The following is a 20,381-nucleotide window of genomic DNA, read 5'->3' as shown; positions in this document are numbered from 1 at the left end:
TTTGCAGTATATCTAGAACCAGGCACCATTGTTTTTGTTTTTATTATGCAGTATACCCTGCCTTTCTTCTCATTTCAAAGAGTATATTGCAAAGGATTATATTATTTGCTCTGCAGGTCAAATGTTCATTGCAGCACACTGGTTGAGAGGCAGAGCAAGAAAGTCCCAGTTAAAAATCTCACCTATGACTTATTTTCCATGCTCATTAGAAGGATTTGGCAAGCCTCAGTTGCCTATGGGGAGAATAGTGCTGACTTCTTTGGCACCTGAGTTGTGGAGTCCCCACTTTGACTTGGGGCACCTTGTACAGATCCTGCTTCACCTCAGACAAGCCCAATATTCCTTCTGAGGCTCCCTACTTCAGCTTGGCATTTGGGACCCTTCCAAAGCTGCTGCACACCCCTAGGCTTTAGGCATGTGTGTATGTCAAACGAGGATAACACTGTGCATCTGTTGAAGTGGGGACTACCCCACCAAAACTTATTACAGGGCTGTCCTACCATTAGGCAGAGGCAGGCGGCTACCTTACGTAGATGATGCTGGACAGTGGTGGCAACATTCACACACACACACACACACACACACACACACACACACACACTATTCTTTGTCCCCTGCTGAACCCCTCAGCCATTTGCAGTGCTCTGATGGTACCTGTCCATCCAGCTTATGTAGGAATAGTGAGTTCACCATTTCATGAATCAAAACATTTTGGGGCCAGCTCTAACAACTGTTTGTCTTTTTTTTACACCTTAGAGCCACAGGGCTACCCCTCTGAAAGTTGTAACCAGGGCTTGTTTTTCAAGTTCAATTTTGTCCCTTTTTTCCAGGCATATACTCCAAGCAGCAGGTCATCCTAGCTAATGTAGCTAATGTTAACCAACACCTTGCTTATTGGAGATGCAGTAGACTTCTGACTTACAGGGTAAACTATTTTGCAGTTCACCCGTATTACGTAATGAGGCATTATTCTAGCAAAATATACTTTGGGGCCCCTATGGTAGGTACGCAGGGAGTGAAACTCATTTTCAATCTATATTCAAGAGGTGATTGCTGAAAAGCCTAGCAGCTTTTCTTCAACTTTCTCTTAGATCTTTCTCAGCAGGAAACAATTACATGTAATACCAATTTCCTGCAGAATCTCACAAATCCTTCCCTGCAGGGATTTCACCTTCCAGTGGTCTCTAGAACGCACTACACAGCATCTAATTGGAATAGTACTAAGTCAGAGCTGCTAGGTAAGAGGAGGTTTTTTCCTATGTTATTACTATTACTCTGTTCCCTGAAGGCTGGATACTTTCAGATTATCTCAACTTTTCCAATAGGCTCATCTTTTTCAAGATCATCTCTGTAAATCAATGCAGCTTATGATGGAAGGTTTACTACAGCATGGTGAGAAGGATGAATATGATGCTGTGCTGCACAGATAGAGAATTTGGACACAGAATAGGACTTACTGCCTCCAACGGTTGGTTCACACAAGCCTGCACATCACTTAATGACTTGCATCTGAACATGTGAACTTAAAATGCATTTGTTTCCTTTGAAATGCATTTATTTCATCCATCTCCATTACTGGAACCAAACTGCAGGCTTCCCTGCCAACGGAAAGAGCAGCTTCAGGGAGACCCCCCCCCCCGTATTAAGAGACCTGTTACAGGTCTGACTTGTTCAAGATCTGTATTCCAACTAATGTAACTCCAAAACAAAGCCTCCCCTTTCTGATGTCATCATCTAGCTGGATATAACTATTTTTACTACAGTTTACATCAGGGGTCGGCAACCTAAGGCCCATGGGCCACAAGCGGCCCACGGGGATCGTTTAACCAGCCCATGAGCCGCCCCCAAACCAAGCCACCCGCTGAGCAACTCCCCACACACTGTGCTAAACCAGCACAGCACAGCGACTCGCTTCCGTGGCACCAGAAATCGTGCGTGCGCTCACACACACACACACACACACACAATCCGGCCCACAGAGGGATCTCCGCTGGAGTGAACCAGTCCAGGCAAGGTAAACCTTGCTGACCCCTGGTTTACATCATGACCAAGGCAGAGGGGAAAAGAGGGGTAAACTTTCCCTATCAGCCCCCTGTGACCCCACAACTGCTATTCATGTTTTCTAAAACAAACTGCACATTAACTGCATCTACAGAACACCATACAGTATCTAGTTTAGGACACAATGGGATTATGCTGAGTAAGAGGTAAGCTTGGAAAATTCTACCCATCAATGAGGTTTATTTTATTTTTTTCATTTATATCCCACTCTTTTTCCAAGCGGCTCAGGAAGGCTTACATGTCACACTTTCTAAGAAAGAAGGGCCAACGGGCCTCTTCTTGCTCAGTAATGATCTCCAGACATTCAGCTAGGTCTGCATTTTGTAAAACCCTATCCATCCTTTATACAGTTGCAACTGTTTATTAGCCAAGCTCACACTGAGGTGGCATTTACAAGCCATTTGAACCAGCTCCCAGTCTTTTAGCCAAAAGAGAACAGCATTTCCACATGGAAAGCACATAATCACCTACAGCTTAATCTTGAAGGTTAATAAGGAAAGGCACTAAGGAATGTGCTGCTGGCAAAATGAAAATAAAATAAGAAAAACGTAGCAATTAACCTTCTCTTGAAAATGGACTGTTGCATAATGAGAGACTAGAACAGACCAATTGAAGGCGTATCTTGAGGATAAAGGACATCTGTGAAACTCTGCATGAAGGAATAAGAATATATTTATTGTGGAATAAGTGCTTGTGGACCAGTGGTGTAGTAAAACAGGGATAAGGAAGGGTGCTGCCTGTTATTTCACAGCTGGGATGATAATGTCACCTCCTGAGGTGCTATTTACCAGACCCCTGTATGCCAAATAAAGAAACTGTTATCAGATACAAACTCACTCAAATAAGCTGACCAGAGGAAGAGGTAGGTTAACATGCATGATGAGGGTTAAACTGCCACTTTTAGTTTGCAAACGTTCCAAAATGGAACAACAAAAATATGACAAAAATATAACGAGCAACCTTTTGAAGCATTAGGGTTTAGTAAGTCAGATCACATAGGCAGGGTCGGATTAAGACCTTTAGAGGCCCTATGCACTTAAAAGATTTTGGTGCCCCCCATATATAGATCTAATTCAAAATATATACAATAACAAACCATCAAATAAAATTGTGTTTTTCAAAATGAAATGAAACCTACAAGAAGATGGAAAATAATGTTGTTGTTTTTTGTATACTTCCACTATTTATATTTGATTCCCCCCCCCCCCACTTTTACTTTTTCTAACTGCAAAGCCTTTGCAGTGGCCCTCCAGGGATTCAGGCAGGGGTTGTTCCCAGCCCTACTTAGAGATGTTGAGGATTCAACCTGGGGTCCTTTGCATGTAGAGCATGGGCTCCACCACAGAGTCACAGTGCCTCCCCAAGCACCCCACGCCAGTGCACTTCTTTGGCCTTTAAATCACCCTCCCTCCCCTGACTTAGACACAGAAAGATTAGAGTTGCATTTCAAAGATGGCCATCTGCTGCAGGAGAGCCCAAGTCCTATGTAATGACAGCAGCCAGCTAGCAAAAGCCTCTAGGAAAGACTTCTGGAGGTCCAAGGAACTGATGGGAGAAAGGGCAAGGAGTTAACATGGCACTAAGTTGCAATCCCTTCTCTTGGCTCCTTCTAGTAAGCCTTCTCCGTGGTTATGCACTGGCTAGAGGGTTTGGTTTAATGTTGCTCACTTCCTTCCACCTCCAGCTGACCTTTTCAGATTATGCCAACATGGAAGAGGCAGGACTTCCCCCACTTTATGTCGGCATAGCCCCCGTGCAGGTGGAATGGAAGATTCACCAGTCCCTCCTGCCATATCCCTGACCAGGTTGGACCGGCAGCTGACGAAGGGAGGAACACACAGTTACACCCCTTTGCAACCATAAAGCATACGATCCACATATCAGTAGGAATTTAAGCAGACTCAGAGGAGCTGGTACATCTGCATGGGGATCCATTACATAAGTGGCATGCCGGATGAGTGGGCTCTAGCTAGGTTTCTACCTGGAGCGTTTTTTCTTCTCATTCCCTCCCACAGCTTGATATGGGAGATGGTTGGGTAGGTTATTACTCATGTCAGTACAAACTGGTGGTACCAGTCATGCCTCTTCAGTTGAGAAGGAATATTCTGGCTCAAACATTCCCCCCCCCCTTTACAGCATATGTATGTGATGAGATAATACACATCTGGAGCTGAACAGTCACTGAACTCTGCAAATCTTCCTTACATAGTGTGTGGGCAGAGCAACTGTATATGGGAGATTTAGCAGCACCCAATCATTGATGTTCTGCTTTAAGCTGGAAGTAGAATAGCAGCCTTCTAGCACTCTGTAGACAAATGAGCAGTCCCGTTCCCCCAAGCCCTAACTATTGGAAGGGGACAATTTTCATTGTGGCCATTAAGTGTGGGTGAACTTCCTTTCATGCACTTCCAGTCATGATTCCCCCTGCCCTCCACCACAGCTGAACTTTGGGAGTGGGGAAGAGAGAACAGGTATAATGGCAGTGCATGTGGAAAAGGAAGTTTCCTAGAGAGAAGAGGCAGACCACAGAGAAGCAAATGGCAAGAGCAATCTATCCTGGGTAGAAAAGCAGGGCAATAGGCCTGGGGAAATTGCACTACTATTCCACATCGTTAAAAAAGGGGAAGGTAAGCTTTTCTTAGCTCTAGAATGAAACAGCAACTGAACAGAGAAAACATGAAAGGGTAATGTTTTGTTCAGGATATTGTGCAGATGCCCCATAAAAATGGATGAATAAAGCATACTAATTCCACAGTAAATGCCCAGTGTGGACACAGTCAATACCACCTATACAAGTGAGATAATCCTAAATTATTCTAGACTTTGAAGAAAATGCTTAAGGCATTTGATAAGGACCACTTCACACGTAAAGTATATGCATAAGATGTATAGAGTACACACACAATGTGTGTACATTGTATGTATAGATGTATAGATCTACACACCTAGTATGACAAAAATATATCAGGGATCTCCAGTTGGCTGCAGCTCCTTGTTAAGTGTACATTCAATGGCACATTCAATGGCAGCTCCATGCAGAATATGTCTAATGCCTTCAAAGGCTTTACAAATGTGTCCCCTTGACCCATTTAGTTCATACCTGTCAAAGTCACATTTGAAAAGATGTTCAAAAACTATGAACAGTCTCTCCCCCCCCCCCCAGTCCTAACCTTCACCTGCTATTTGTGTCTTTAGGAAAATTCCTTTAAAAAAAAAAGAGGTTGGAGGGCTGACCATGAATCTCCAACCATTTACTTTGGCCCTCAGTCCAAAGGGTTTTCATTGTCTTTGGTCTGACCTGCTTGCTTAAGCTTCAAATTTGGATCACACATTATCTCAAGTGCATTTTTTCATTCACAGGAGTTGCCAATGCATGAGCAAAATAACATCCAATCCATCATGTGTTGGAAACTTGGGACTCATGGACTGGACAATTATGCACCTGAGATCAGAGAGTCGTTGGCCCAATTTGCACACAATGCTAAGCCAAACCATGGCTAAGCGTGAACAAGCAAGCATGTAAGTGCATGGCGTGAAGACCACAGCCTCTGTTTCATTGGCCACATAATATTTTGTACATTTGTTTTGCATTGTTACAAACATTGATTTGTTTTTGTTTCCTATTCACTGCTTTTGATTATCAAAATACAGTGAAGAAGTCTATACAGAATACAAGAGTCTTGGTGGTCTTCCATTTATTTCGCCACCTCCAATTCAGTTTCAAAATGAGCAGCAGTTGGAAAAGCTCAGTTAAGTTTACTTTAGCTTTCCTTGCTGTAATGTGATTCCCTTCTTTCCAGGGAAGTGAACTTTGAAGGTGAACAAAACAAAATAATTGTTGGAGGTATCAAAGATTGTTCAACAGAAATCACACAGAAAGTGATACTACGGACCAAAATGTGCTGATATAAGAAGCCAGCTAAGGCGGGAATTCTTCCCCCAGGGAGTCCTTCCACAAAGCACACAGGCCTATCAAAGCAAGAAGGATAAGGAAGCTCCGTGTAGGATTCCTTTTGCTCTTTGCAACCTTTGACTAATCTTCTTCCATGGACAAGTGATGCCAAGCAGTGACAGAACTAAGGCCCTGCTGTGCAGGCCAATCAACAGTTCATCCACACTCCAGACCTCCTTGTTTTATCACTCTCTTAACTGCACTTCTAAATGAGCACAGGGGGCCCATTTCCTAAGAAAGGGTAGTGGGAACGAGAATCATTGTCTGCAACTAGAAAGAAGATTTGATTCCAAGCAAAAATACTGGATTGAGATGGATGGAATGTAGTTTCAATTGTGCTCATTTTAAATTTGCTTCATTTTTAATGCCACAGTCTGCTGAAGGCTGTAGGTTAAATATGATTCTCACATATGACTAATTCTTTCTTTGCAATCTGTTTCTGTTTTGACTGCTTGTTGCTCTTATGAGTTTTTGACAGCTTAGTATGCATGTTTTTAGGATGTCAGTTATGGTAAGCTGAACGAAGGTTTTTTTGGGAGAGGTAGGGTAACAAATGGGCGGGGGGGGGAAATATAAATATTCATAATGTGTGGGTGATCCTGCAGCAGCAGGTAAATTAATCTGCGAAGGGTCAATAGGTCCATCTGCTACACCCTTCTCCAGCCAACTTTCATATGGTGGAAATTAACCTCAGGGTTTTGTGGGGGGTTTTTTGCTTTGGTGCTGGTTAACTGATTGGGGTCATTTGGGTCTGAGAAAGGTCAGTTGACCCCAGATTATTTAAAGCCCAAACTGATAAATGTAAGCAGAGCACATGACAGACTGCTCCTTGGAAAATAAGTTCTGGTGAGGTGGCTCAGTTGCGAAGTAGAGTGGAGGTGAGAAGAGAAATTACAGGGTTCAAACTACTAGACAGTAGGTAGATTCAAAGGCATATGCAGATACAGGTGTTTCCATCTCTGTACAGGTGGGTATATATGCGAATTGGCAATGCCACGTTGACCCACTAGGCAACTATTGAAATAGCGAACTCAGAAAGCGACACGGAATAATCACACATCTCTGTTGGCTCAGGAGCAAACAATCTTGTTACCAGTTATCAGTACAGTCCATTGTCCAGGTATACAGATATGGGAGTAAGTTTTATTTAATCTCAGTAAAAGTAATGGCTGTTAGCCCAGCGGTCGTCAACCTTTCTGGGATGGTGAGCACTTTTGCAAACTGGATAAATGCTTCCTCAACATCTTCTGTTGGCTGCAACAGAGTGCTTCTCTAGAGCTTATTATCAGCAGCAGGAGGGCCCTTTGGGCACTATGGAGGGCCTATGCAGGTGTATTTGCATCTGTGGGTGCTATTTTGGTAACACACACACACACACACACACACACACACAGAGAGAGAGAGAGAGAGAGAGAGAGAGAGAGAGAGAGAGAGAGATTAGCCCTTGTTTTGAAAGCATTTTTAACTATGAAAAACGCTTTGTCCCTCTAAGTAACTTTTAACAAATTGTGTCTTTGGCATCTGACCAAATAACTGGTGCACTTTCAAAAAGCCATTAAAAAAACCCCACAATCCTCTTCAACTTGTTATCACTCTGCATAGCAACATGCTTTATTTTCATGGGTTCCAAATATTCATTTAAGTAACTTTCCAAAGTTAGTTCTGTGTTAAGTTATGCAGCTAAAGTAACAGCAGTTTTGTGGGTAGATGTTATCCTGACTAATTCTTTGCTCCGTGTGGGGGAGGAGAATCCTGCATCCACCTCTCTCTCTCTCTCTCTCTCTTATACACACACACACACACACACACTTATTAACCAAGTTTTCATTTTTACAGGACGCAATCACTCTTTTAGTGAGTAATTCATTATTACAAGCGTAAATTTCAGAGGATTCAAGAATATACAGCTTGACGATTTCAACAGCTTTTTTTTAAAAAAAATGAAACGAAATGAAAAACAAGCCACCAAAGCACAGAATCTCATTTTGGTGGGACTTGCTCAGCATCATAATCTAGAGGCTTTGGCCTGGTGAAAGTCATTAAGAATTAGGCATCTCAAATCTCTGACAAAATATTCTCTGTCAGGAACTGAGGTCCAAGTACTGATAAAAAAACCTAGAGCAGGTGAGGAAGCAGGCAGGTAATGTGGAAACAAGGGTGCAAGGGTGGGGAACCTCTGGTCCTGGGAGAGTACCTCTCAAACACCACTTGATAGCCAGGAGGATTCTGATCCGTATTATTATTATTATTATTATTATTATTATTATTATTATTATTACTGTTGATGGTGATTATGAAGATATTGCTTTCGATGCAAACATCTCAACAGTTGTTCTATCTCTAACCAGCTTCAATTTCCTTTCCCAGCCAGCAGCCTGGCAGTATAGAGAGTAGAAAACCAGTGCCGGGCATACTGGGGTCCCAGTTTAAGACTTTTGGTGCCTCATCAGGCCCTAGTATTGAATGAATCCTGAGTATAAGTGAATCACAAGTGCAAATGAATCCTGAGTATTCTCACCAGCTTCTTTTGCACATGTCCAGTGGAGAATGCACAGCCACAGCTGTATAAAGCCTGAAGCTCTTTGCGCAGGACATCCCCTTTGTTTAGCTAGATTATTCTGAGCTCACAGAACTTCCAGTAGACGCTGCAAGTGCAGAGACGAAAAGCTGGAATAATCGGCACTGACATAATCACAAGATGCTTGGCTGAACATGAGGGATGACTAGGCCAGTGGCTATAAGCATCCCTATGAGGCTAATGTGCCTGTATTGTCGATTCCGGTGAAGAACCCTTTCTCCATCAGAAATTAAACGGAGGGAAAATGTGTCTAACTGCCCAGCCTGTAACTCCCTGACTGTCAAGGTATTTATATTGAACCTGATGGGTGTCCCACTGATTCCAGTTGGCTTGGATCTAACGGCCAATTTCAATTAACTCTTTCCTCGATGGAGGAAAGCCTTTAGTGGAAAATATATTAAAAAGCTGCATCAGAAAATGGCATTTTAATACTAGAATCATAGAATCATGGAATCGTAGACCCCAAGGTTCCCCCTCCCACCATAAGCCTTTCTCTTTACCACCACCATTACCTGCTGTCCTGCTCCGTTTCTGCATCCTTGTAGCACCCATTTGCCTGCTACATAGGGAGCCAACGAAGGAGCTGTCCGTGGCATCTCCTGGTCCTTTTTTGGCTAATACTCCATAGTTTGGGGCAGAGCAAGAGATGCGTGAACAAGGAGGTTGCAGTGGTGATGTGAAAGAGCAGGTGCAGGAGATTCATGTCAGTGGCTGCCTGGCTGGGGTAAAGGCACTTGGCAAATACCCAGCCATGCTGATTTTATTTCTGCATAGGACTCACTCTGGTTATCTGCGTGTATTCTGGACAAGAGACCTGACACAGGTGCTTCTAGCCCTTTCATCATCATCTCAGAGGACCTGAGAGAGTTCTTTCAGTTTGTTTGCAGCACACATCAGCCCTGCAGAGCAGAAAACATTTTAATCCACCATGGGAGGCAGAAATGCTTCTACATACAGTGGTACCTCGGGATGCGAACGGGATCCATTCCGGAGCCTCGTTTGCATCCTGAACAGAAGGTAAGATGCGAAAGCTCATCTGCGCGGGTCGCATTTTGCCGCTTCCGTGCATGCGTGTGATGTCATTTTGACCATCTGCGAGCAGCGAAACCCGGAAGTAACGTGCTCTGTTACTTCTGGGTCGCCGCAGAGCGCAACCTGAAGCATATTTATCCCGAGGTATGACTGGGAGCTACAGGAAGGGAGACTGCTCTTGTGCTCAAATTCTGCTTGCAGGTTACACACAGGTATCTGGTTTGCCCCTGTGAGAACAGGATGCTAGACTAGATGGGCCATTGGCCTGATCCAGCAGGCTGTTATGTTACAGATATAAAATTTGCAAGGGCTAACAAATCTGCCACTTGCTTTTCCAGAGTGCCATGATAAGCTGCTTCTTGGTGGTGGTGGTGGTGGTTTTTTTAAAAAGAGCTATGGCTCTGTGAGTGGAGTGCTCCCATTCCCTGATGCTCTCACTTTGAGCTAAGCCCAGAGCCTCCCAAGCTCATCCCCATCCTATTCCAGTGGTGACACTCTCCTTCCTCTGGTCTAAACCCAGGAAGCTCCATTTTCTAAAGGAGGACCCAGTTATGAAGAATGACTCCACAGTTCCAGAAAAATGAATGCACACAACATGCGCCACTTTCATTTTTTTTTTGAAAAAGAAATGCTAATTAAGGCTGTAAGATACTTGAAAAACCAAGGTTTTGCAAACAATCTGGAAAGCAAGATCACATAAGTGCCTTGTTTTTCTATATATGTAATTCAAGTCCATTTTAAAAGGGCTAACATACTTCTCTGGCAGGTTCCCATAAATATTTTCCACAAAAGTTCATTTTTCCACATGAGCAAACGCTTTCAGTGTGTGTGTGTTTTAAACTAAGTCTTGATATGGAACTTAGAAAATTCTTGGCACTATTGTGTGGAGTTAAAATGACATCAGCTGGACTTTCTATATTGAAACGCAACCACATTTCTTTGTTCTGAACACATCAGCTTTGCATCTTTCATGCAGCTCTTACCAAAAATAGAGTGTGATTACAAAGTGGCCGTCTGTATTCAGAGCAACCCTGACTTACATGCCACAAAAGTGGGAAACCCTAGGGCAGCATCTCTCTCAATGCAACAAAAAGAAGTACCATCATCATGAAGCAGGGGTGGTGCGTCCCATTTTGCCACCTGGGGCAAAACGGAAGGTGCTGCTCTGCCACTCGGCCACCGCAGCCTCCTTTATATGGGTAGCGTGGCGGCACCTGTGTAGCACTTTAATGATGGCGGCTTCCATCATTGTAAGGAAGGGTATACTCATTGATGGAAGTGTGTGCTCAATTCCGACCAAACTAAGCCTCCTATGCTCTACGATTGGTCAGGATCAAGTATACATTTTCCAGAGTTAATGCTAAATATATTACTTCTGCTACAGAGCCAACATAGCCGATTTTGTGTCCTGGGCTTTTTAGACACGTCTACCCATATACCACAGTGCCTAGGACTTGCTGATCGAAAGGTCGGCGGTTCGAATCCCCGTGCAACGGGGTGAGCTCCCGTCGTTCGGTCCCAGCTCCTGCCCACCTAGCAGTTCGAAAGCACCCCAAAGTGCAAGTAGATAAATAGGGACCGCTCTCCAGCGGGAAGGTAAATGGCGTTTCCGTGTGCTGTGCTGGTGCTGGCTCGCCAGCTGCAGCTTAGTCACGCTGGCCATGTGACCCGGAAGCTGTCTTCGGACAAGCACCGGCTCCCGGCCTCTTGAGCGAGATGAGTGCGCAACCCCAGAGTCGGTCACGACTGGACCTGTTGGTCAGGGGTACTGTCAGGGAACTGACATCGGAGCTAGAGGCGGAGGGAAGGCTCTCAAATGATGCTGGAGAAGGGCCCAGCAGGGAGAGAGGCAGCTCCGCAGATGGGGAAGCAAATCAGCGCAACACCAGGGATATAGAGGGGCTGATGGGGGAATCGGCGAGAGGGCTCCAGGACTCTTCACTGGACACCAGCGGGGAGAGCACGGGTCCTCTGCTACCCACGCCCACCCTGCGCAGAAGACTTCCGCGCAGAGAGAGTAGGAGGAGACTGGGTGTCAAACAACTTTTATGTTGGAAAAGATTTAAGAAACGCCCACTGACGGATTCTGCTAGCGACTGAGGCAGCCACGAAGTGAAGGGCTGCCCAGACTGAAAGGTTTAGCAAGGCAACAAAGCCTGGAGAGGCGGCAACTTACGCACGAGCAACCCATACACATTACAGGTACCTTTAACTTTACCTTTACCCATATACTATCTGAAGCCAAAGGAGTGCATTGGTTGCCAGACGTTAAATATATTGGCATTATTTTCAGCTCTCCTAGCCCACTATAATGCTCTGCACTGAGTGTGATTGAACCAGTTGCACTCCCCTAAATCCACCTCTGGCTGTCAGCCAGCCCACACCTGCCTGCCGTCTTACTTAAATCTAGTCCAGGGGGTGGCCCTGGCTATCAGCTTCTTCCTCCTTTTTAGATTATTTACATGGGGACCAAACTAGAATTAGTTGCCTCTGCCACAGGCTCTGGCTCCAACTACTGCTGTTGGCTCTCTGCCTTCTGCCCCACTAGCCTCAATGAGCACCAACCACCACTGAAGATATGCATACCTCTGCCAGAACTACTGGCTTGCTTCACAGCCATGCTACCCATTCTCAGGCAAACAGGAGCCTTGCATCCTTCATCACCCACAAGACTCATAAAAACAGTGACATTGAAGATGACATTGAAGACAGGCACCTAACATTTCTAAATGCATACAAGTGTGTATTTTAAAGGGAGGGAGATATATGTTTGTACTACAGAGGTAGGGAACCTTTTTCAATCTGATGGGCCACATTCCCTTGTGGTCAACCAGCCAGGAGCCACATGCCAATGGTGGGGAGGGCAAGAGGCAAAAGTGGGCGGAGCAATGAATGTGCATTGTACAGTAGGCTATATTCTAGCAGTGCAAGCTTTAGAGGTTTACACACACATATACATACACGTATCTCCAAGCCAGAGGCATCCCAGTTCAAGGACACATTCCAGCCAGGCAGAAGCACTCAATGAGTGTCTGCAGCAAGCCATGGAGGAGTTTGGCCCAGGAAGGGCCTGACTATAATCCCGAGGGCCAACATGTGCAAACACATGATCTTTTTCAGCATGCAGGAAAATGATGTGCATCATATATGTGCATTGCCTGCATTGCATCTCCACACATACTAAGAAAGACTCAATGTGGTGTAGTGGTTAGAGTACCTGGGAGACTAGGGTTTAAATCTCCAAACAGTCATGGCCTTGGGCCAGTCTCATTTGTATAAATGAGACAGTGCATTTGTATAAATGAGACTATTGTATTTTAATGTTCTGTTGGAAGCTGTCCAGAGTGGCTGGGGAAACCCAGCCAGATGGGCGGGGTATAAATAATAAATTACATAATAATAATAATAATAATAATAATAATAATAATAGCCCACATGCAGGTGTCTAAGCATATGGCACCTATGAGGGAGCCCACAAAGCAATTCCCTTTCTTCCAGTTTTGTTTGGGTTTTTTTTTAATGGTGATCACTGATTGCCAATCCTGAACCAGAATGTGGTTTGAGATTCCCCTCTGATTATCTGCACAGCACGGAGAGGAGGAAGGAGCAGGTACTGTTTGCATAACAGAGTACTATGTGGAGAGTTCCCTTAATCCAGCATTTTGCAGAGCTGCTTTGTTATTTGCATTTCGGCATAAAAGAGGTTTTCACCAGAAGCAAACCCTCACTGTGCCTTTGAAAGGAACCCAGCAGACAGAGAGGTGCTTAATTATCTGGCAAGGCTGCATTAAAGAAATACTCTGGAACACAGGGCAGTCTTGTGGTTACTATAACAGCATTAAGACATACACTGTAAACACAGCTAGTGCGATCCAAGTCAGGCACAGCTTTAGCCTTTGGCATAGGGATTACACCGAGAGACCTGGAGAGAGGCTGTGCTGAATATTCAACCAGACAAAACCAGCCAGGAGTGGAGCGTTACTACATCAGATCAACTCCACAGCAGCAACATCCAGTTGTGCCATCGACGTCCCAAGACCCACAAACAGTTTTCTAAACACATTGCCCTCTTCTCCATGTGACACAGGAGTGCCGGTTTGCTACTATCTGCTCAGGGCACTGGGATAATTTCACTCAGGTTGCATGTACAGAAATAGCCACAAGACCAGCTGTGAACAGTTCAAAGCCTTTGCCACTAAATGCTTCTCGTAATAGCAACAGCAGTTTTGTGGCCACATTCACACACACATAGACAGCAACACTCTCTCTCTCACACACAGCCCAGAAAATCATTACCTTGAATGCAAAGAGGAGACACCTTGCTTTCCTCTCATGGATCGGAAGAAGCAGGATTTTTAAAAAGCCACCCTAACGCAGACCCGCCTGCTGAGAGTTCTTTCAATCCCACTTTGGCTAGCGACTCTAAGTTTGTGCTCTGAATAGAGGCTGTGTTATTTTAACCACAGGATTTCTAGTCATGGGGGAGGAGAGATGGATTAGGTACGTTTGCAATCTAATGCTCAGCATTCAATGCTGGAGAAATGAACCAGCCCTAAAGCTTGATGGAAAGGAGAACTTTGTGTCGAGAGATACATTTCAAGAGACCCTGCAAGCCAATTATGGCTAAACTAACATGCTAAGGAACTGTAAAATTCCAGAGGAGTAAGATAACATACGCTTGTGTTCTTTCCTAAATAAAAGGCATGTGTGGAATTTCATGCCAGAGACTGACATGAGGGAGGCTGAGCAGATGTGCTCAGTGCGGGTCAACCTCTGTCTCGATACCTGAGCATCCCTGACCAAGAAGCATGCCCAACACCTGCTAAAGTGGGTTTCAGCAGCCAAATCATCCATTTGTGTGGGACTAGGGGAGAAATTTGATTCAGTCCACACTTAGATTCACACTTTCTGAAGCAATATACTGACAGAAATGCAGCCACCTTGTGAAATTCACGCTTCTCCAAAGTTTGCAATGCAGTTCCCTAGATAAATAATGCTTATAAAAGTGCTTATGCTACAGTTAACTGTGTATAAAAATGTACACGTTAGTGAAAAAGAACAAACAGGAATGCATTATATTGGGGAAATGCTTTGCAAAATATGCACATTAAGCAAAATTCCTCACAAAGATATATATTAGGAGAAATCTGCGCTAAAATGCTGGTGAAGTTTCGTAACGACTAATACATATATATTTATGAATGGATACAGAAATATGGAGAACTGAGCTGAAGACTGGGAAAATGAGAAACAGAAGGAAACTAAAATGGATAGATTCACCTATCCTTACCCTTGGGGCATGTCCACGTGTTCTTGCCCTCTCAACTCAGTGCATGTCAGGGACTGGCAGGATGCTGACGAGTGTGCACTGGGGAAAGAGGGGCAGGAGTCTGACTTGGGAGAGGGGGGCAGTGATTGTGGGGGGCTGTATCAGCCAGAAGAGAAGAGTTGGTGGCTGGGAAGCTTCAGAGCTAGAGGCTGGAGCACAGGGTGGGTCAGAAGAGGTGGAAAAGGCAGGTCAGGCAAGTGAAGCGGCTGGTGCTTCCCACACTCTCCTGCACCGCTGTCTCCCTGAACCAGGAAAGGACTGAAAAGGGATGAGCAGAGGAAGCTTCCATGCAGGCACAGCCTCTGGCTGCGTGCGTACAACCTGCCAGGGGAAAATACATAAACGGGTGGAGGGGGGATGGTCCTCTGTTGCTGCAAATGCTCCATAGAGCGCAGACCTGGAAATAGCTGATAGATGTGCATAGGAACTCAGAGCTGCAGAAATGGCTGCAAATATTTTCTTTGATGTGCCATGTGCATTCCTTTGGCTGGGCAGATCCCTTGACCGTGCAGAAATGCACAACAGGGTGTTTTGTATGTCACCAATTGAATATTTCCTTCGTGGCTTGCTCATAATTTGGGAGATCCATAATTGTGAAGGCTGAGTTGCAGGCAGGTGGGTGATTGGGGGGGGGGGGACTCAAGAGTGTCATTGCTCCCATAGGCACAATGTGACTAGGGCAAAGGGCTTTGGGCCAAGCGGTTGTGTGGACAGGCCCTAAAAGGGCACATTGCTACAAATGCACCTATTAGGCGTCTGCATTTGGATGCTAGAATGTAGGCAAGATCTCTGACTTGCAAGAGGAAGGAAGCAGCTGACATGTCTTAACACAGACATGTGTACCAGAAATAATTACAGACCTAATTAAATGCAAGGATGAAATTGTTCCTGCAAAACTAGTTTGGAACATCTGGATTAGATCCCAGGCTTAAGAAATACATGCCTGATTCACGCTATTTCATGGCAATACAGCTTTGGGCTTCTGTACACACCTCAGAAGCAATTGTTAAAAACCATAGCCATTAATAGCACCCTGTCTTCCTAAGATGAATGCTTTAAAAAAACAAATAAAAACACACACACACATACATGAATTTGAGGGAGGAGTGTGAGGAACACACACAACGAAAGCGAGGATCAACTTTAATCCGTCCTTTGAAACAAAAACACTTGGGCTTAGTTCCATTGAGAGCAAAATCCAGATCTATAAATAAATAAGCAAGTCCTATGAAAAACCGCTCATGGTGGGGCATTGTTTTGCCCGCCTCTAAAATGCAAGCATCTCTTTAGTCACAGGCAGAGCACAGATGCCAGAATGCTCTGCTACCAGTGTAAGAAGGAAAGGACAGCAAATCCCATTGAAACCACAAGGGGGATTTAAAAAGGCTGAATAGGCTGCAATTACCTACCCTGGAATCAGGCCAGCATGTCAAGACTAATACCCTTTACTCTTGTGAAAACGACATGGTGGAGAAGAGCCAGTCCTTTGCTAGTATTTAAGCCTAACACACATAGAGCTCCTTTGAGATTCCAAAGAGCATGCTCCAATTACGTGAAGGGCTCAAATCTATTTAATTATCATCGCAAAACTGTTAAAGAAATTTCAGCGCAAAGCCTCAGCTGCCCTTTTCCTCCACCTAGTGGCCAGAGGAATTTGTTGCTCAGTTTCTTAGAGGGCAAAAGGGAAACTCCAGCAGGGAGATGTTTAACTGGGTCCCCTGCCTTTCCCTTTCTCATTTGAATGCAGCATCTTAGTTGGATCAGGGTCACAGTGCAAGGGAACAGGGAGTTAGCCCTTAACCCCTATATTGCTTTCCAATACTAAACAGCCCTCTGAAGCTGCTTTATTCCATTAAGTATAATGATACTTGTCTGTTGTCCAAGTCAAGGCAAGTAGCAGCTGGGAGCAAGGGGGTGTAGCTTAAGGAAATGGCTAAAGGAGGAAAGCACTACAGAAACAGACACACATCCCTGGCTCCTGCAGGATTAGGCTATCTATGAATACTAGCCAGGATGGCTATGCTCTACCTTCACCAATGGAGGCTGTATGCTCCTGAATGCCATTACAGTGGTACCTCAGGTTACAGACGCTTCAGGTTACAGACTCTGCTAACCCAGAAACAGTACCTCAGGTTAAGAACTTTGCTTCAGGATGAGAACAGAAATTGCACGACGGTGGCGCAGCAGCAGCAGCAGCAGTGGGAGGCCCCATTAGCTAAAGTGGTACCTCAGGTTAAGAACAGTTTCAGGTTAAGAACGCACCTCCAGAACGAATTCAGTTCTTAACCTGAGGTACCACTGTATTATTATTATTATTATTATTATTATTATTATTATTATTATTATTATTATTATTTTCTGGGAATCCCAGGAAGGCAGAGTGCTATTGCGCTCCTATCCTGTTTTGGGACTTACTTGAGCAAACGGGAATTCTACCCCAACACGCAAGGCAATTATGAAACAAGTTGGGATAAAACCTGAAATCCTATGCATGTTAACAAGTATCTGCTAAGAAGAATTTAGTATAACAAATTAGGTAGTCATAAATAATAAGGATGTGATTAGTAAACTTGATAAAATAAACCCAACATATGGAACGTATAAAAACTGTACTGAACATCGGACTATAACAAAATGCTTTCTCACCAGATGGGCTTTTGGATGGATCTAGCAGGCTCTTCTAATGTTCTTAAATGAAAGGTCAGAAGGTGCAATCGTGGATCTCTAGTGCCTCTTCTGGCTTGGCCCTCACTCAGATAAATTTGAACGCTTTCCCAACCAGGGTAGGCCCATAGAGGCACCTGTGCAAAAAGAAGCTTGGACATATTAATCTTTCATATATATTTGTGTTTCAGCTTTTCACAATGATTTCTTTTCAGCGTGGAATTATTAGACATGTTTTCAAAATGGGTAGGTGAAAACTCAGGTGTCAGGTAGGAAATACCAGCTAAGGTGGAGAGAAAGTAACATGGAGCTTTTCTAGACATGCCTTCCATTGACTTTAATTCCCTCGCCTGGAATGAGGAACAGAATGGAACTTGAAACCAAATATAGAACTTCTCTAGTTTATGGGCTAGCAAGATTAATCACCAGAACAAGATGATAGGTGCCTCACACCCACATTCTGACATATTTTTTCACAGCTATGTGGGATGCTAGCAGAGATGGGATAAGTCTTGTTTTCCAAGCAATCAAAGACCAGGCACACCCACTGATTTGCAGCACAACGTCAGTTTTAATTAAGAATAAGAATATTATATTTGGCAGGCGTAGATAGATAAAGGCCTCAATTGGACACCATGGTAAACCAGAGGTGAGGAACCTTCCAGAGACCACAGAACAGTAGGGTGGAGTTGGGGACAAAAGTAAGCAGAGCAACTAATGTAAATTTTACCCTTGCGCTATAGGCTATTTTCTACACACAAGCATCTCTCTAACCTCCACCTAGGCAAGTGAGAGGCATTATCAGAGTTCAAGGATGAATTCCAGCCAGGCAGGATGCAAAGCAGGGCCAGTGAGGGGTGTGGCCTGAGAATAGGGGGTGTGGCCTTTGGAGAGCTCCAAGGATCAGATGGAGAGACCTAGAGGGCCACAGTGGGTTCCTGGGCCTGAGATACCCCATCCCTGTGATAAACGAGAGATAACATTCTACCACAATCATATTTGCACTGGGAGGAAACAAACAATGACCTCAGGCTGAGTGTTACATCTGAACCAGGGATCATGGTTTCTTTCACTACGACAAACCATGATCAGCAAACCTTGGCTACAGATCATGGCATATTGAAAGCAATATCCAGCACTCTTCAAAGGTGGAGGCTGACCAGGAGCAGGGGAGGCAGTTAAACAGATCAAAGCATGGAGAGAATGGGAGAAAAGTCATACTGGGTGGGGAGCATTTCCTTTTTACAGAAAGCCCTGCTTCCAAATATTTAATGGGGAAACCACCCACACTTTTTACATTTTTTCTCCAAAGTCATGTTAAGCTGGAAGTTCTGACTCTTCAAATTCCACAGCAGATATCATTCAGCACTAGAGTTATGTGTTCATTAGCACAATTCCAGCCATGTTATTTTCCAGAGCCCTCTGCTCAAAATGTTTGAAGTTTCACGGACACCAATGAATTTGTCAACATCATATCCATGTCAATATCTCAGTTTTGTAGATAATGTATTAAGCCACTGAATAATTTGCTTAGGGGTAGTCATTATCTCAAAGAGTTTCATTCTCCTCTATTAGTGGCAGCTTAATTTTATGCTTGCTTCCTTCCTTCCTGCTTTTGTCCCAGTAGATTATTTGATACATCAGCATTTTAAATAAACCAAGAAACTGGGGTTACCCAGACACTATCATCTAGCCACCATTTGCCTCTTTAAATAGCACTAATGACATCAGAACTTTCTAAAACAAAGTTATTTCTTTGCTGAACTAGCAGGAACTGCCTTCATGGATAATGAACTGGAGGTTAGATGCAACCTGGCTGATTTCTATAGCTCTTGAAGACATAGGACCTACATAGAATTTATTTATCATTATTTATTTATAAAAATATTTCTATACCACTAAATGATAAAAATATATCAAAGTGGTTTACAACATTAAATGATTCTTTTTCAAAAACAAAAACCATGCAATAAAAGCATAAAAGGCTAAAACAATTTTAATGCAAAAAGGTTTAAAATGTGCATCAATAAAATTAAGAGGATGAACTCTTAATACCTGCCTGGTGAAATAGGAAAGGGGCACATGAGGAGGTGACCAGCCTGCACCTCCATGTTATCTCCCCAGCATGTCGTGTAAAATATGTGATGTTGTGTTGCCTTATATTAAGAATTTCCTGGCCACCAACAAATTGGATTGGATGTCATGGCATGTGTCTGTTTCATTGAGCTTAGTGGAAACAGATATGGGGAGGGATGCAAGTCAATGTCAGCCACACATATCCCCATATTACCATGGGAGGCCCTGAAAGCCGGGTGTGTGTGTGAGAGAGAGAGAGAGAGAGAGAGAGGCTGGCTCCTACAGGCCAAGGAGAGAGGCCTGGAGGGCTGCATTTGACCCTGCACCTGAAGTTCACCATTGGTGCTTTCCACAATCCCCACGCTGATTTGTTACCTGGTTCAGCATAAAAGGTAAGGTTCCTCAAATTATTTATATTCATTTATTTATAATAAAAATATTTATACACTGCTGTATCATAAACATGTTTCACAGCGGTTTACAACAATAGGAAAACATAAAACCAGACAGTAAAACCACAAAAAGTTAAAAACAAGTTTAAAGCATAAGAAACAAACAAATACATTCTATTATGCCTCCTTCTTTCACACATGCACACAGCCCCTGGACAATGGCTTCCCATTTATGTCTCGGCAGTGGTTGCAGTTGGTGCATATAGAGGTATTAGAGGAACGGAAAGTCATTGGTTT

The 20,381-nt window shown here is 44.0% G+C and overlaps 1 protein-coding gene and 1 long non-coding RNA gene across 3 annotated transcripts in view; one reads left to right on the top strand and one right to left on the bottom strand.

Moving 5' to 3' along the window:
* Window positions 1-20,381, top strand: part of LOC308569900 — a 618,054-nt gene that overhangs the window by 178,100 nt on the left and 419,573 nt on the right. The gene's annotated exons all lie outside the window — the stretch shown is intronic.
* Window positions 1-20,381, bottom strand: part of JCAD (junctional cadherin 5 associated) — a 76,646-nt gene that overhangs the window by 49,887 nt on the left and 6,378 nt on the right. Inside the window, exon 3 of one of the 2 annotated variants that reach the window (XM_081164091.1) lies at window positions 17,599-17,753. The gene's annotated coding sequence lies outside the window, so the exon portion shown is untranslated. Of the gene's footprint in view, window positions 1-13,919; window positions 14,045-17,598; window positions 17,754-20,381 lie in introns of those variants that run through there. The other variant, XM_081164092.1, reaches the window with a different exon arrangement.

Source organism: Podarcis bocagei (genome assembly GCF_964188305.1).
Source record: "Podarcis bocagei genome assembly, chromosome: 12".
Taxonomy (NCBI): domain Eukaryota; kingdom Metazoa; phylum Chordata; class Lepidosauria; order Squamata; family Lacertidae; genus Podarcis; species Podarcis bocagei.
Note: the sequence above shows the minus strand (reverse complement) of the source record. Positions and strands in the feature narration are given on the sequence as shown.